The sequence below is a fragment of the Felis catus genome, chromosome E2 (genome assembly GCF_018350175.1).
Source record: "Felis catus isolate Fca126 chromosome E2, F.catus_Fca126_mat1.0, whole genome shotgun sequence".
NCBI classification, from domain to species: domain Eukaryota; kingdom Metazoa; phylum Chordata; class Mammalia; order Carnivora; family Felidae; genus Felis; species Felis catus.
In genome coordinates, this window is record NC_058382.1 from 53,805,758 (window position 1) to 53,819,531 (window position 13,774).

General features: G+C 45.8%; 1 long non-coding RNA gene across 5 annotated transcripts in view; it reads right to left on the bottom strand.

Moving 5' to 3' along the window:
* The window catches only part of LOC102900985, an 807,705-nt gene that overhangs the window by 454,892 nt on the left and 339,039 nt on the right, over positions 1-13,774 (bottom strand). The window lies entirely within an intron of this gene.

Genomic DNA, 13,774 nt, shown 5'->3' on the forward strand with positions numbered 1-13,774 from the left:
ATGAAAATTGCTTTTTATGAAATCAAGCCATGGAAATTAAACTTTAGGGGAAAATAGTTAAATTTTAGCCTTGGAGCCCTCTGTCTACTACATTGGAATTTTCCAGAGCATGTCAGACATTGCTACCAGATTCCATAAGACCCTTGCTTCTGACATTTCAGCATACTCAGTGAACATTTTTGTGTGTGAGCAGGCACCGTGGCTTTCAGAAGAGGGTTGTATTTAAATTCCATATCCATCCCTGTTATGGAGGAATCACGGTAATAAATGAGACTCTAGTCTTAGCCTTTAGTTCAAATGACAACATCAGGCGGGAAAAAAAAATCCCAAATAATTAGTGACTACAAGTTTCAGAACAGTCCTTCAATCCAGGAGCAGAGTGGCTTGCCCCTAACAATGAGGTTCAACCATATCACACGAAGACTGAAAGACCAACAAACAGCCAGATAGAAAGCTGGCCCTGAGTTTGTCACTTTTTTAAAGTAATTGCTGGATTTCTTTGACAAGCTCAAGAGTGAATTTAATGCCTCTATTTTCTCTACTTTTAAGCGCATCTAACTGGACTTCACAGAAAAACAAAAACAAAAAACGCCTTCCCCCCAATGGCCTCCATTCTCCTATTTGAGTATGACTAAGATCAATCAATATACATTGATGAATGGGGCTTAACTCTAATGACTCTGATATTATTTCTAGGATACTCTCTTAATTGAAAAACATAGTCAAAAATAATCTCCCTCAGATGCAGAACCTGATGGTATCAGATGAGTTCTGTTGTGTTGCTTTGTCTTGTTTCGTTCTGCTTAAGGCATGAGCCAGAGCAAGGAATTAGCACCTTCTTCCTATATGTGGAAGCCTTTTGCTCAGATGATGTGGCTCAAAAGCCCTAGTGAAGAGTCTGCCTTGGCGATGACTAGGGAGGTGGTCTTACCCACAGTGAGGTCAAGTTCAGAAAAAGTGCAAAGTGGACGATCCACACTGAGTTCCTTACAGTTTCTTAGCTGCTTCATGCCCTTGCTTGCCTTGGGGTCTATATTTGTTCTTCTCCTTGCCTGTAAGTCTCGTTGGCCCAGGTCCCCCACCTCTGTACCCACCCCACATACACTCTCATTTTCATTCTGTGGGGGTTGGCATTTCAGGTCTGTAGAAATGGAGTTTTCTGGAGAAAGACACTGTTTGTGGGCTTTCTGAACCACTGCTATGTAAATCGTCACCCTACTTCTCCTCGGTTGGTTGTCTGCGCGTCAGCTCAAGGCTTAGCTCCTCCCGCCTTCCTGGGTGCACTGTGACCTCCTCTCCCCACTGGGCCTTGGACAGTCTCTCCTAATCTACCAAGGCCAGCTTCTAAGTCCACAGCTCGCTGCTTGGGGCCCTTGCCCAGACAGGGTCCTTGGCTCCACTTGTCCCTCTGCCATAGCACGTCCTAGATATTCCCGGTGCCCCTGCCAACCCTGAGAGTCAGGGAAGGGGGAGTCCTATGCTTGCTCTGCATTCATTTGCTCTGTGATCGTGGGTAATTAACTTCCCCTGCCTGGATATCATTTCGCTCATCTCCAACAAAACAAAACAAAACAAAACAAAAACCCTAAAAGGCTGGAGCAAACTTACTCTCCAAGGGCCAGATAATAAATATTTTAGCTGTTGCTGAGCCACACGGTCTCTGTCACAACTACTGGAATTGGCTGCTGTAGGGCCAGAGCCGCCCTAAATACGAGTAAGTGGGAGGGTCTTTGTTCCATTAAAACGTCACTTAAAAAACACGTGGCAAGCTGGAGTTGACCCATGAGCTCTAGCTTCCCAGTCCCTGGTCGGGATGATCTGTATGATTCCCCCTCCAGAACGCCCGGAAATCACCTCGCTCCTACCAAGGTAACTGAGTAGTTCCTGCGCAGCCCCCTGTTCTTTTCCTCCCGGTCACAACTGCAGACAAACATAAAAGTAAACATACGTCGCTCCCAGCAGGCGATAAATTCCATGTGCACAGCGATGATGTCTATTTTTTCACCAGAGTACGCCGAGATTATTGCAAAGTGTGGAGCCCAGAGTCATCTCTCAAAACAAACAAAAAGTAAATGAATGAACGTGTCTGCTCAGTCTTTACGAAAACAGTCAACCAATTTTCTCTCAGAGAGGAGGTCCGGTGGTACCCCCCCCACACACACACACCGAAATACACGTTCCCCAACACTCTCTCCCAACATCTTTCCCCTGGTGGTGGGATGGATGCGTACTGAAGTATTCACAACTGGATTGTCCTTTCCCCTGGGTGGGAAGGACTTCACGGCAGTGCTTCTCCAATTCTAATGAGCACACAGATCACCTGGGATCTTGTTCAAATGCAGGTTCCAGTTCAGGGTGAGCCAGGGCAAGTCCTAAGACTCTTCACTTCTAACAGGCTCTCCGGGGATACGGTGCTACAGATCCACGGACCACAGTTTGAGTTGCAAGGCTTTAGGGCACTTTTCCTTCATGGGAGAACCTAATGGGCATTTGGGACTTCCTGTAGATACCCTTTGCCAGACTAGTTTATTTTGGTTTTCTTTATCAAAGCTGAAAATGGCTATTTGAGTTTTCTCGGCCTATGGCACAGAGATTAAAGACACCATAAGGAGTGGAAGTTACTTTCCATGCAGAAGGATAAGCGTCGCTCTCCAGGTCTAATCTTGTAAAACGAGGGCAAGGTGTCAGGGCACACTCAGGTTTCATCTCTGCTCCAAAGGGATCCCAGGACACTGCAGGGGACCAAGGAAGGACGGATGGGCAGACGGCACATCGCAGCACCAAAGGACAATGCTCTTCTCATGGCCGATAGTCCGGGAAAAGGTACACACTTGTGCAAGGATTATGTTTATTTTAAGAAGAAACGCTCCTTAACTCATGATAGTTCCTTCCCCTCGGACTGGACTTGGTTAGCACACCACTTCCTCCTCTTCCCGCCCCAGGACAGAAGGGAGCGGCCTGCTGGATGCCAGAGCCAGGGAGAACGCCCAGCACAGGTGGGCCCAGCTCCTCCCTGTTCCTCTGGGGCTCGGAGCCCTGCTGGAAGCAGGAGGTCTGCCCCACGCCTTCGGGCTGTCAACCTTCCCTGGCACGTCCCAAGCGCGTGAAGCCATCTCCCCTGGCACAGCATGTAATTGAGGGACTGTGCGCGGAATTCTTGGCCCTGTCTTCAGACCCACGTGGGTTTCAAACCAGACGCTAGAAGAAAGGTCAATCTGTGTCTCTTCATCTGCTACTCCTTTGTCTCTTCTTCTTTAGTTTCTTTAGACTCAGGCTCAGGACACAGATCAACCCTTCATTAGAGTTCTTCAAACCACGGGCGAGACTCGGGCTTGCTCAGGTTTTTCTGTGGACAGTGCTTAGAAACTGGTTCTGTGGCAGTGCTGGTCTTATAATGGGCAGTCACAGGGCGGACGCTTCCAGGCCGATGCACCGGGCTCCTCCTGCGCAAACCCAAACGTTGAGCGTGCGGAACAGTGAAGGGCAGCCACGTGCAGAGGAACCCTCCCCGAGCAGTCTGAACGACGCAACGATGGCGGCAGAAAGGGTAGTGCCACGGAGCTGGGCCCTCTCGGTTTTCCTCTTGGCTCTGCTACTTACCGGTTCCCTGAGCTTCAGCAAGTCGCTTTGCCTCTCTGAACCGCATTACCTCTTCCATGACATGTAGATGACAATGCTCACAGCATAACTAGAGAAGGCCACGAGTCTCACACCCACGAAAGATCTTCGGGTACCACGAAACTCTGAATGACGAGTGTCGTACTAATAAGTATAGAACAATGATTCCAAATCTCCGATGTTCGCACACACAGGCCTATATCCATTAGAGAATCGGATCGCAGGTGTGCATCCAGGGAATCATGGATATCACGTGGTGTTAGCTGGTCTTCAAGAACTCTGCTAGTTCTTGTCCAAACCCTAACTTTGTAAGTAAAAGAGGAGAAGCAATTGGCCCGAGGTCACGTATGAGTTAGCGGCAGACTCATGGGGAAATCCTGACGGGCAGATGAGGGACCTGTCTGCCTGTTCCATGACATCTGGTATGGTTTTGGGGATTCAACCTATTATGTAAAACTAGCCCAACCTCAGAGAACGGTACGGGGCTCACAAATCCTGCACTTTGACATGGGTGCTAGTTGGAGTTATGTTTCAATTGCATGGACTCTCTCCATCTAACAATTCTGTTTTCCTCTGTGGTTGCTTTATTCCCAAGCTTTCTCCAACTACCAGAAAAGAAACTCACATAGTCTTCATGGCTCAAGAGTTCATTGAGATTGTCTTTCCGATAATTTTTGCCTGCCCCACTTATGTTATAAATTTACTCCTGAACTTATCAGTGTGGCCAGGAGGTTGAAATCCTGTCGTTAGCAAGACTTGGATCTGATGTCAACTCCTGGGGTGGAGTGGAGACATGCAGTAGATTAGAAAGAAACCACATAGACTAGCCAACATTATTATAGAAGAGGGAAGTGTTAGCTTAACAAAGTAAGGGATGCTATAAAAACATCATAATATGCCCCTTTGACACTCCTCATCAAATTATTAGCCATCTTGATGCTTTGCTTATTATCTTAGTTTCCCACTAAGCGAATGACCACAAACTTAGCAGCTTCAACAAAATACATTAGTAGCTCACAGTTCTGAAAGTCAGAGGCCCAGTATGGCATGGCTCAGTTCTCTACTCAGGATCTTTCAAGGCTGAAATCAAAGTGTGAGCCAGGCTAAATGCTATCTGAAGGATCTGGGGAAGAATATGCTTCTGGGCTCATTCAGGTTGTTGGCAGAATTCAGTTCCTTGTGGTTGCAGGTCTCAAGTCCCCATTCCCTGGCTGGTGGTCAGTGGGGGTTGCTCTCAGCTTGTGGTGGTTGTTCCTGTAACCTGGCACATGGCTCCCTGCATCTTCAAAGCCAGGAACAGGGCAGTCCTTCTTGTGAACTGAATCTTTCTGCCTTCCTTTCCCACCACTAGATGAAGAAAACTGCTGATCTCCTATTTTAAGGCCAACTGATTAGTAACCTTAATTACATCTTAATTACGAAACCCCTTCTGCTATGTAATGTCACCTAATCAGAGGAGTAACACCATCACATTCATTTTCCTGGCGATTAGGAAATTTGGAGGGTGAGAGAAAATACTCCTTTATAATTTTGCCTGCCACACTTACACTGGGCTCTGTGCACCATTCCTTGACTTTAGCGCTGTGGTTATTGATTTGGCTCTGGAAATGCCCTCTTCCAGGTTCTACGGCTGGTGGCTATCTATCGACTTCACGCCCCCAGCCCAGTGAAAAAGCATTTGTCCCCACACCCCACCTGTGGTACCCGACACTCTGCTGTCTTCCTCAGGCCTCATTTATGAGAATGGAAGCAGCAGCAGGACTGGGAAGTGACCTTGGAGCCCATGTCTACTTTGAAGGCACTCTCCAAGGGCCAAGGTATAATCTGAGTCTTCCCCTCCAAAGACCACCCCCCAACATCCAGGACAGGAAGGACGGCTCTCCTGCGGTAACTCCCCAGGCTCTCTCGGGACCTTAGGGGAAACTGACACCTGCTGGGATTTTCAACACCACCGTGACCCTCCCTTCAGGTCAGGCTGATCTTTAAGCCTTCTCCATTTAATCTCTGCTTCAAGAATACCACAGAAAAATAAACCACAAATCGAAACGAGTTTCCTTTGACATGACTCAGAGGAGGCAAGAGTGGAAACCCCATGGCTAGAAGACCCGTCTAACTGGTTTTGCCATGAGTGGTGACTTGGGCTTTACACATCATTGCTCCTGGAAAGAGAAACCTGCCTCACTGGAATGGAGGAGAATCCCTGCGTTCGTGCCTGAGTGGAAGGGTATTTTCAAAGGGGCTGAGAGAGGAGCTGGAGTTAGCCAGGGGAAGTCCAGCCAGGGGAAGACAGAGGGCCAGAATGCAAATCAGGCAGACAAAGACAAACTTCAGGTCTCGGCATTTCATCTAAGGGCACTGTCTACAAAATCAATTCATGGAAATGAGGGTGGGAGGAGGGTTCTGTGATCAGATACATTTGGGGAAAAAAATGAGTTGAAGAAATAAAGTTTTCCGACCACAGAATTTTTTCAGACTTTTGAATATGTAATGGGCATTCATTCGGAATCTCCAGTGAGGGAACAGAACAGGGATCGGGAAACTTTTTCTGTAAAGGGCCAGAAAGTAGATAGTTTAGGCACTGTGGGCCACAGGGTTTCTATCGTGCAACAACTCAACTGTGGTCGCAGCAGAAAAGCAGCCATGGATAACATGCAAGCGAATGGGTGGGGCTGCGTTCCGATAAAACTTTATTTACAAAAACAAGCAAGTATTTGGCCTTCAGGCCACAGTTTGCCAGCCCTGAGGTAGCATTAACACATTTATTGGACCACAGAATCGTTCGTTCACTCATTCAACGTGTTAGTGGTTTTTATGGGTCAAAATTAAGAGTCTTGCAGGCAGGACGCTCTCTGGTTCCCTCTTGTTTCCCTGATGTCTGGAAGGTAACCAAAACTTACTGAATAGGAAATATCGAATGAAACGGTAAAATAAAACAATCCTTCCAGAGGAAAGAGAGCCTCCAAAGGAACACACTGATGACAGCTGAACTGTTTAAAACAACGCTTCAGAGCAATAAGGAGCAGCTATGTTTTGGAAGAGAAGAAAAGGAAAAGGAGAAAGGCAGAGGGCTGAGAATGAAGAGGAAGAGGAGATACGGAACAGGGAAAATGGAAATATAATAAGAGGCCGAAGGAGGGGAAAAGGAGGAGGTGGGGGATCAAAAGGTCTGTTTCCACCCACCAGAAAACGGCTTTCTGTGCCCCTGGCATGAGTGTCGGTGTCCTGAAAGGACAAGCCTTTCATGAGGTGCTGAAAAACCCACTTTGGCATTAATTAACAAGATCACTAGGCTGTCATAATTGCAGAGAGAAAGATAAATCATCAAGAGATATTTCCTAACAGAAATGCAGGTCATTACAAAATATTATTTAAAGTCACATTTACATATAAAAAGGATAAAATGGAAGTTGTCCCACTTGGCCCCCCGCCTTTCCTCCCCTCTCCCTTGTGCCTGATGCAACGCACAGGAGTCAGCACACAGCTCCCGGTAAGCCAGGGGCTTTGGAATCTTGGCGGAACATGCTCGCAAAGGAGCTCAACAGACACGGAGCTGTGAGAACCCAAAGGAAAGTTTGCAGGCGAAACCTCAGGGCTGCACCACCAGGTCGCCACCTGATTCGCTGCCCCTTGTGCTACTAAACGCTTGAGTTCCTCACTTAACTGAGCTCTCCGTGAATCCAGTAACCTTATCTGGGTTCTTCTCCCCTCCATTATGTTCTCAACACCCAGCCTGTACTAGAACACTCAACAGACACGTATTCAAAATACTGATCAATTCTTCAGAACTCAGCTGAAGAGTTGCCTCCTGTGGAATGTTTCCCCACATGTTCCAAACTAGATGAAGGTGTCCTCTCCTCTGAGACACCGTGGCATCCCATGCTCCTCTGTATGGGGGCACTTAGAGAAACAAACCGACAATGGCAAAATGGAACAAGGGTCAAGCTCCCCCCGCCTCATTAGAAACAGAGCTACTAGAGACGAGACCCTGGTACCTTAACTTCTCTAACCTTATCTTTACCACCGACCTAGGCGTGGAGTACATACTCTTAGAAAGCACTTCTTTCATGGGTTTTGGTAACCCCACTATGGCCAGGAAAGGCAACGGCAGAGTGCTCAAAAGACAGAACTATGTGGATACGTCAGAGGAACACAGAAGCCAGTTGAAATCTCCCCAATATCTACCACTGGAGCAATGTGAGCAAAAAAAAATAATAATAATAATAACATAGTATATTGGGTTAAAACCCAGAGTATAACATAAATATCCATAAGCTCATACTAACATAATAAACGTTTGAATGAATGAATGGAAGAATAAATAAAAGAGAATGCACAAGTTCTCCATACAGAACAATGTCAAAAAATTTATGTAAATACTCTCTGCTCAAGGAGGTGGAACATATTCCCCACCCCTTAAATTTGGGCTGCACATACTGACTTTAAGCACATAGGATGGGAAGGGAGGGGAAAGGTAAGTTTACAGTGGGGAAGCCTCATAAACATACTCAGCCAGGTGAGCAGGGTCAACATCCACAGGGATAAGATCATGAGAAAAACATCATGAGAAAAACGTAATGGAAAAAAACATCAGGCAAATCCCGACGGAGGGTCAGGCTACGAAACACCTGAAGGATACACCTCCAAACCATCAAGGCCATCAAAAACAGAGAGAGTCTGAGAAACAGTCAAAGCTAGGAGGAACCTAAGAAGACCTGATGATGGAGTGTCATAGGGAATTCTGGACGGGGGAGACGATACTAAGTTTAAAACTATGGAAATTCGGTTCCAGTATGGAGATCAGTGAATGATCACGTATCGATTCTGGTTCGGGAATTGTGACAAAGTTACCACACTAACTGATGATGTTAATAATGGGGGGACCTGGGTGGGAGGTATATGGAGACTCTCCACACCATCCGTGCACACTTTTCCAAAGTTCTTCTCATTCTAAAACTAAAAGTTTAATATTTAATAAAGTAAACAAGTAAAGCCACGAAGAACATAACAGTAAACACAAGACCAAAGCCCCCACGAACCCCACAGGCAGGACGACCACAGTCACAATGACCGTTTGCCCCTTGCATTTGCACAAACACACCCCACACCTCGTCTCTTCGGCTCTAAGCCAGCTCTGAGTGCAGACCTTGGGTATGCCCCTCGCTGAGGTCTTCTGGGTTACTCATCTGTACCATTGAGGCTGACATTTCTTTCATGGTCATCTAGCGGTGCCTGATGCTCTCAGGCGTAAGTCACCTGGAAAGGCAGAAGCCAACACTTTGAAATTTCCAAGCACTGAAGAACCACCTGGGGAAGCGTGGAAGAATGCAGATTCCTGGGTTCCATCTCAGAAATTCTGATTTACTCTGTGAGATGAGTCCAGTTAATCTGCATTTCATTTTTTTAATGTTTGTTATTTTTCAGAGGGAGAGAGAGAGAGAGAGAGAGCAAGCGGGGAGGGGCAGAGAGAGAAGGAGACACAGAATCTGAAGCAGGTTCCAGGCTCTGAGCCGTCAGCACAGAGCCTGACGCAAGGCTCAAACTCACGGACTGCGAGATAATGACCTGAGCCAAAGTCGGACGCTTAACCGACTGAGCCCCCTAGGCGCCCCCAATTAATCTGCATTTTAAATAAACCTCTGAAGTTTTTCTGGTTCACACATTCACATCAGCTCTGAGCTAGGGGTCAAGGACTAAGACCCACTTTGATTAAGTGTCACTCTTTTGCTTCGCCTCCCACATCTGGTGCCATGATGCTTCCTAGGTGCTACGAGCTGGCAGAGAGTTGACACTCGCTAAATATCTGATAAAAGAAGGAACACATGGATGAACTGTCAAGACCAGCATTTAAAACAATTCTTTTTCCTGTTTAAGAACTTTGACATTGAGTGTCAGGCAGAGGGATCCATGACTGTTAGGGGCTACAGGCTATGGGAAATGAGATACAAAACCACATCCACTGACATTCAAGGCCATTCACTGTGCCGATCATGACTGAGGTCCAATATGGTGGAAAAAAACGTGCCTTCCCAAATGTGAGACGGACTCTTGCTATTTGCCGTGCTGAGCTAATAACATTTTTAGAGGGTTTTTTTTTTTTTTTTTCCTCTCTTTTTGCAGACTCAATTAGATAGGCCTGCCTTCTGAATCAGCAGCTCAATAATTAGTTTGGTTCCATCTGCAGGTAGAAAACCGGAGGCCCTCTTTCCCCTAGAGGCAGAAGGATGCATATGCAATTAACTAATTGCAGACCGAGGCTCCTCATAAATGCTAGAAACAAACACTCACAGACACACACATACCTTGATGTCCAGAAGACAGTCTCTGACCTGGGGACAGGGGAGAGAGAATGATACGTTCTGAAGAGGTGAGGCTTTGGGTAGAGACAGGGCCTCCTGCAGGGGTCACTCCTCTGGTGCCCCCGGAGCAAAAGGACACGTGAGAAGGTGGGATGTTCCCCGTTCCCAGAATTCTTTCAGAATGGCTGTCATTGTTCAAGTTAGAATATTGCCAGTTAATTGTTGGCTCCGAAAGAAAAAATTATGAGCCGGGGAAAGGGTTCTGCATGGATTTAGTGTATTTGAATAATTTAGACCCCCGCAGTTCATTTGACAGGATTGTTTTTCTCTCTCGCAGGAGCCTGCTGTTACAAGAATTAAAACTGTCGGGAGTACCAGGGGCTGTGCTAGAGCTTAGTAATGAGGTTTATCAGTCAATAAATGATTTTATACAGCAAATTAAACTGTAAATTTCGTTTGGGTGGTAAATATTTAGAGAATGAAGATATCTGGTTAATGAGGAAGGCTGGATGTTTAAAAAAAAAGGGAGAGAGAAGGAAAAAAGGAATGTCAACCTTTTAAATCTTGAATGTGGCTGGGACTGGATGACAATTTGCTCATTTACAGGTCTGTCTCTCTCTCTCTCTCTCGCTCTCTCTTTCTGTAAATAACAGAGAATGGCTTCGTTGTTTGTGTATTTAAGGATGCGATGGCAAATCCTCCCCTCGCTGACTTGCGCCTACTGCCTGAATGCGGAAATACCTCCCTCACAGGGTCCTTAGGAAAATATGCAAACTGCTTATACAGTATCTGGCCTGAGGTTCATCCCTTCTGCTATGATTTATTTTTAAGTGCAGATACCCTAGAGTTGTGCTATCCAACATGGTAGCCACGCTCGGCATGTGGCTGTTCGAATTTAAGCTTACATTCGTTAGATTAATTAATTAAATATACTACAAATTCAGTCTCACGGTTGCGTTTGCCACATTTCAAGTACCCGGTCGCTACATGGGGCTGTTGCCTGCTGTACCAAAGAGCGCAGACATAGACATTCCCATCATCAGCACTATTCCAGAAACTGTCAGACAATCTCACGTGTCCTGAGCTGGAGCCATAGATCTGATGGCCCCTGGAATGATGTAATTGGCACATGATTTTTTTTGATTATCATAATTACATATCTGTGTGTATGTATAAAAGGAATATCACAACTCAGTTGTCAAATTTGTGGTTTCATAAATGCCAATGTTTAGGACACGGCAGTTAAAGTGAAAACAAAAAAACAAGCAAGTCAGTTTAAGAAAATATTGAATAAATCAATATTGGTTGTAATTATTTGCCATAAATCCTGAAGAGGTACACAAAGGAATGGCCGACATTTGAAAAACACTGAGCCAACAGACGCCAAGGGACAGGAAGTTTAAGAAGAGGTGAAAGAAAAAAAAGAGCAGAACTGAAAGGAAGAGAGGTAACAACATTGGAGTCAAATTTCTCTAACCTTCCAGTTTCTCTCTGGGCTGACCCAGACCAGATCACATGGCTACCTACCTGAGTCATAAATAGTCAATACATACTCCATAGCTCCATAAGCTCAGGCTTCATGGCATTTCCAGGAAGTTCATTCAACATGAATGCCCTGTATAGGTGGGATTTTAGAAGAGGCTTCTAGAAACTCTATACAGCACCCTAAAGAGTCCAGATACGAGTGTGATTTACAGATGACTTTGTAGGTCACAAGTCAAGAGTGAAGATCAGGCCATTCTGACCTGCACTCCTCGCTTTCCATGTCGAGATTCCAAACCCAGTCACTGTCAGCTGGGAGGGCCCATCACCTCTGCCTCACGTGGCTCATTCCTTGAGCCAACTCCTTTCACCTTCCTGCTCCAGTCCACCAGTCATACCCCTACTCTCTGATCACTGGACGCTTCTCCACACTGGAACGTGGCAGTCTGTGACCTTGGTAACCTTGTCCCACAACCTGGTCAGAGAAAACCCGGGAGAGCTGGAAGCAGCATGATATCAGAGTCCCTACAGAAAAAGATGCCATAGTCAATTTGGATCAGTGGAAAAGAGTTTAACCGGGACTATTGATGAAGTTACAGGTAGGGTATAGGTAAACCACCAGTTTTAGAATCTTGGGGCCAGTAGAAGGAGGGGGGGGGGCACCATGACAATTGCCAGACCTGAATGGACAAGGGGAAAAAGGAGAGGCATGGTGCTGAGAAGGAGAGGACAACCCGACAGGAACCATGATCTCGAGGGATAATGCCAGCTCTTGATGACCTATAGAGAGGGAGCAGGGCAGAGAAGGGTGGAGAGTATCTTGGAGGGGCTAAGGGAGGCAACCAGCACAATCATTCTGACTGTTCAGGTCAACTAAGCCTCATTTTCTCATTTCCTTCCTGTGTTGCCGGAGAGGTGTAGAAGGTCAGGAGGCCCGTGCTCTATATTTGCCCCAGAGTCCCCCTCCTGGAGCTTATCCTCACAGACGGTCTCCCAGCTCTAAGGTATCAGTGACGGTTCAACCTTCTGGAAACACTGTCATATCCCATCTCTGAGAGGTTGCCTGCCCAGCTCCTTCAGAGCTCGGTCACCGGACTTGGAGGTCAAGATTTTCTCTTCCTCATTCCGGTCTAAACACTCACACCTCAGTGTACCCCCTTCCCCAAGTTCTCTGGAGGTAAGGCTTCAAGGCCATGTACAAGGGTAAATTATTTCAATAGCAAGTAAGAGGAAACCTCATCTCAGATTTGCCTGAACAATAAAGATAACCATTAGATCACGTCAATGGAAGTTCAGAGGTTCTTTGAACATCATGTTCTGGCTCTCTCCTCATTCTGTCCCTCTGCCTGTGCTGGCTTTACCCACAGGCTGATGGCAATATGGCCATGGCAGCTCTTGGCCTATCTGCACACAGCAATGCCTAGAAGACTAATGGGAGTCACTGTGAAATAGTTCTGTCCAGGAGAAAGCAAGCCATATATCTAATTTAAATGGTCTAAGAGTCATATCAAAAAAGTAAAAAGATGCAGCAATTCTCCCTACTGAGTATTTACCCAAAGGAAACAAAAACACTAATTCAAAAAGATACACGAACCCCTATGTTTGTTGCAGCATTATCTACAACAGGCAAGATATGGAAGCAATGTGGGGCGCCTGGGTGGCTTGGTCGGTGAAGCATCTGGCTTCGGCTCAGGTCATGATCTCACAATCCGTGAGTTCAAGCCCCGCATCAGGCTCTGTGCTGACAGCTCGGAGCCTGGAGCCTGCTTCAGGTTCTGTGTCTCCCTCTCTCTCTGACCCTCCCCGCTCATGCTCTGTCTCTCTCTGTCTCAAAAATAAATAAACATTAAAGATATGGAAGCAATGTAAGTGTCCGCTGACTGATGAATGCACAAGTGACTGAGTCAGGGAAAGACAAATAACACATGATTTCACTCATACCTGGAATTTAAGGCACAAAATAAACGAAGAGAAAAGAGACAAACGCACACAAAAAACAGACTCTTAACTCTAGAGAAAAAACTGGTGGTGATCAGAGGGGAGGTGGGTGGACAGATGGGTGGAAGGTGAAAGGGATTAAGAAGACACTTATCATGATGAGCAGGGGTTAATGTATAGCATTGTTAAATCATTATATTGTACACGTGATAGTAATATAACACCATACATTAATTATTCTTGATTTTAAAAATATGTTTAAAAAAAAGAGTCAAAAGAAATAGGTGAAATTAAATTCACCAAAATATATTTTATTTAACCCAATATATACAAAACACCAACATTTCAATATTAAATCAATAGTAAAAATATTAATAAGAGATTTTGCATTCTTGTTTCATACTAACTTGGAGACCTAATGTCTGTTTAGACTCACCATA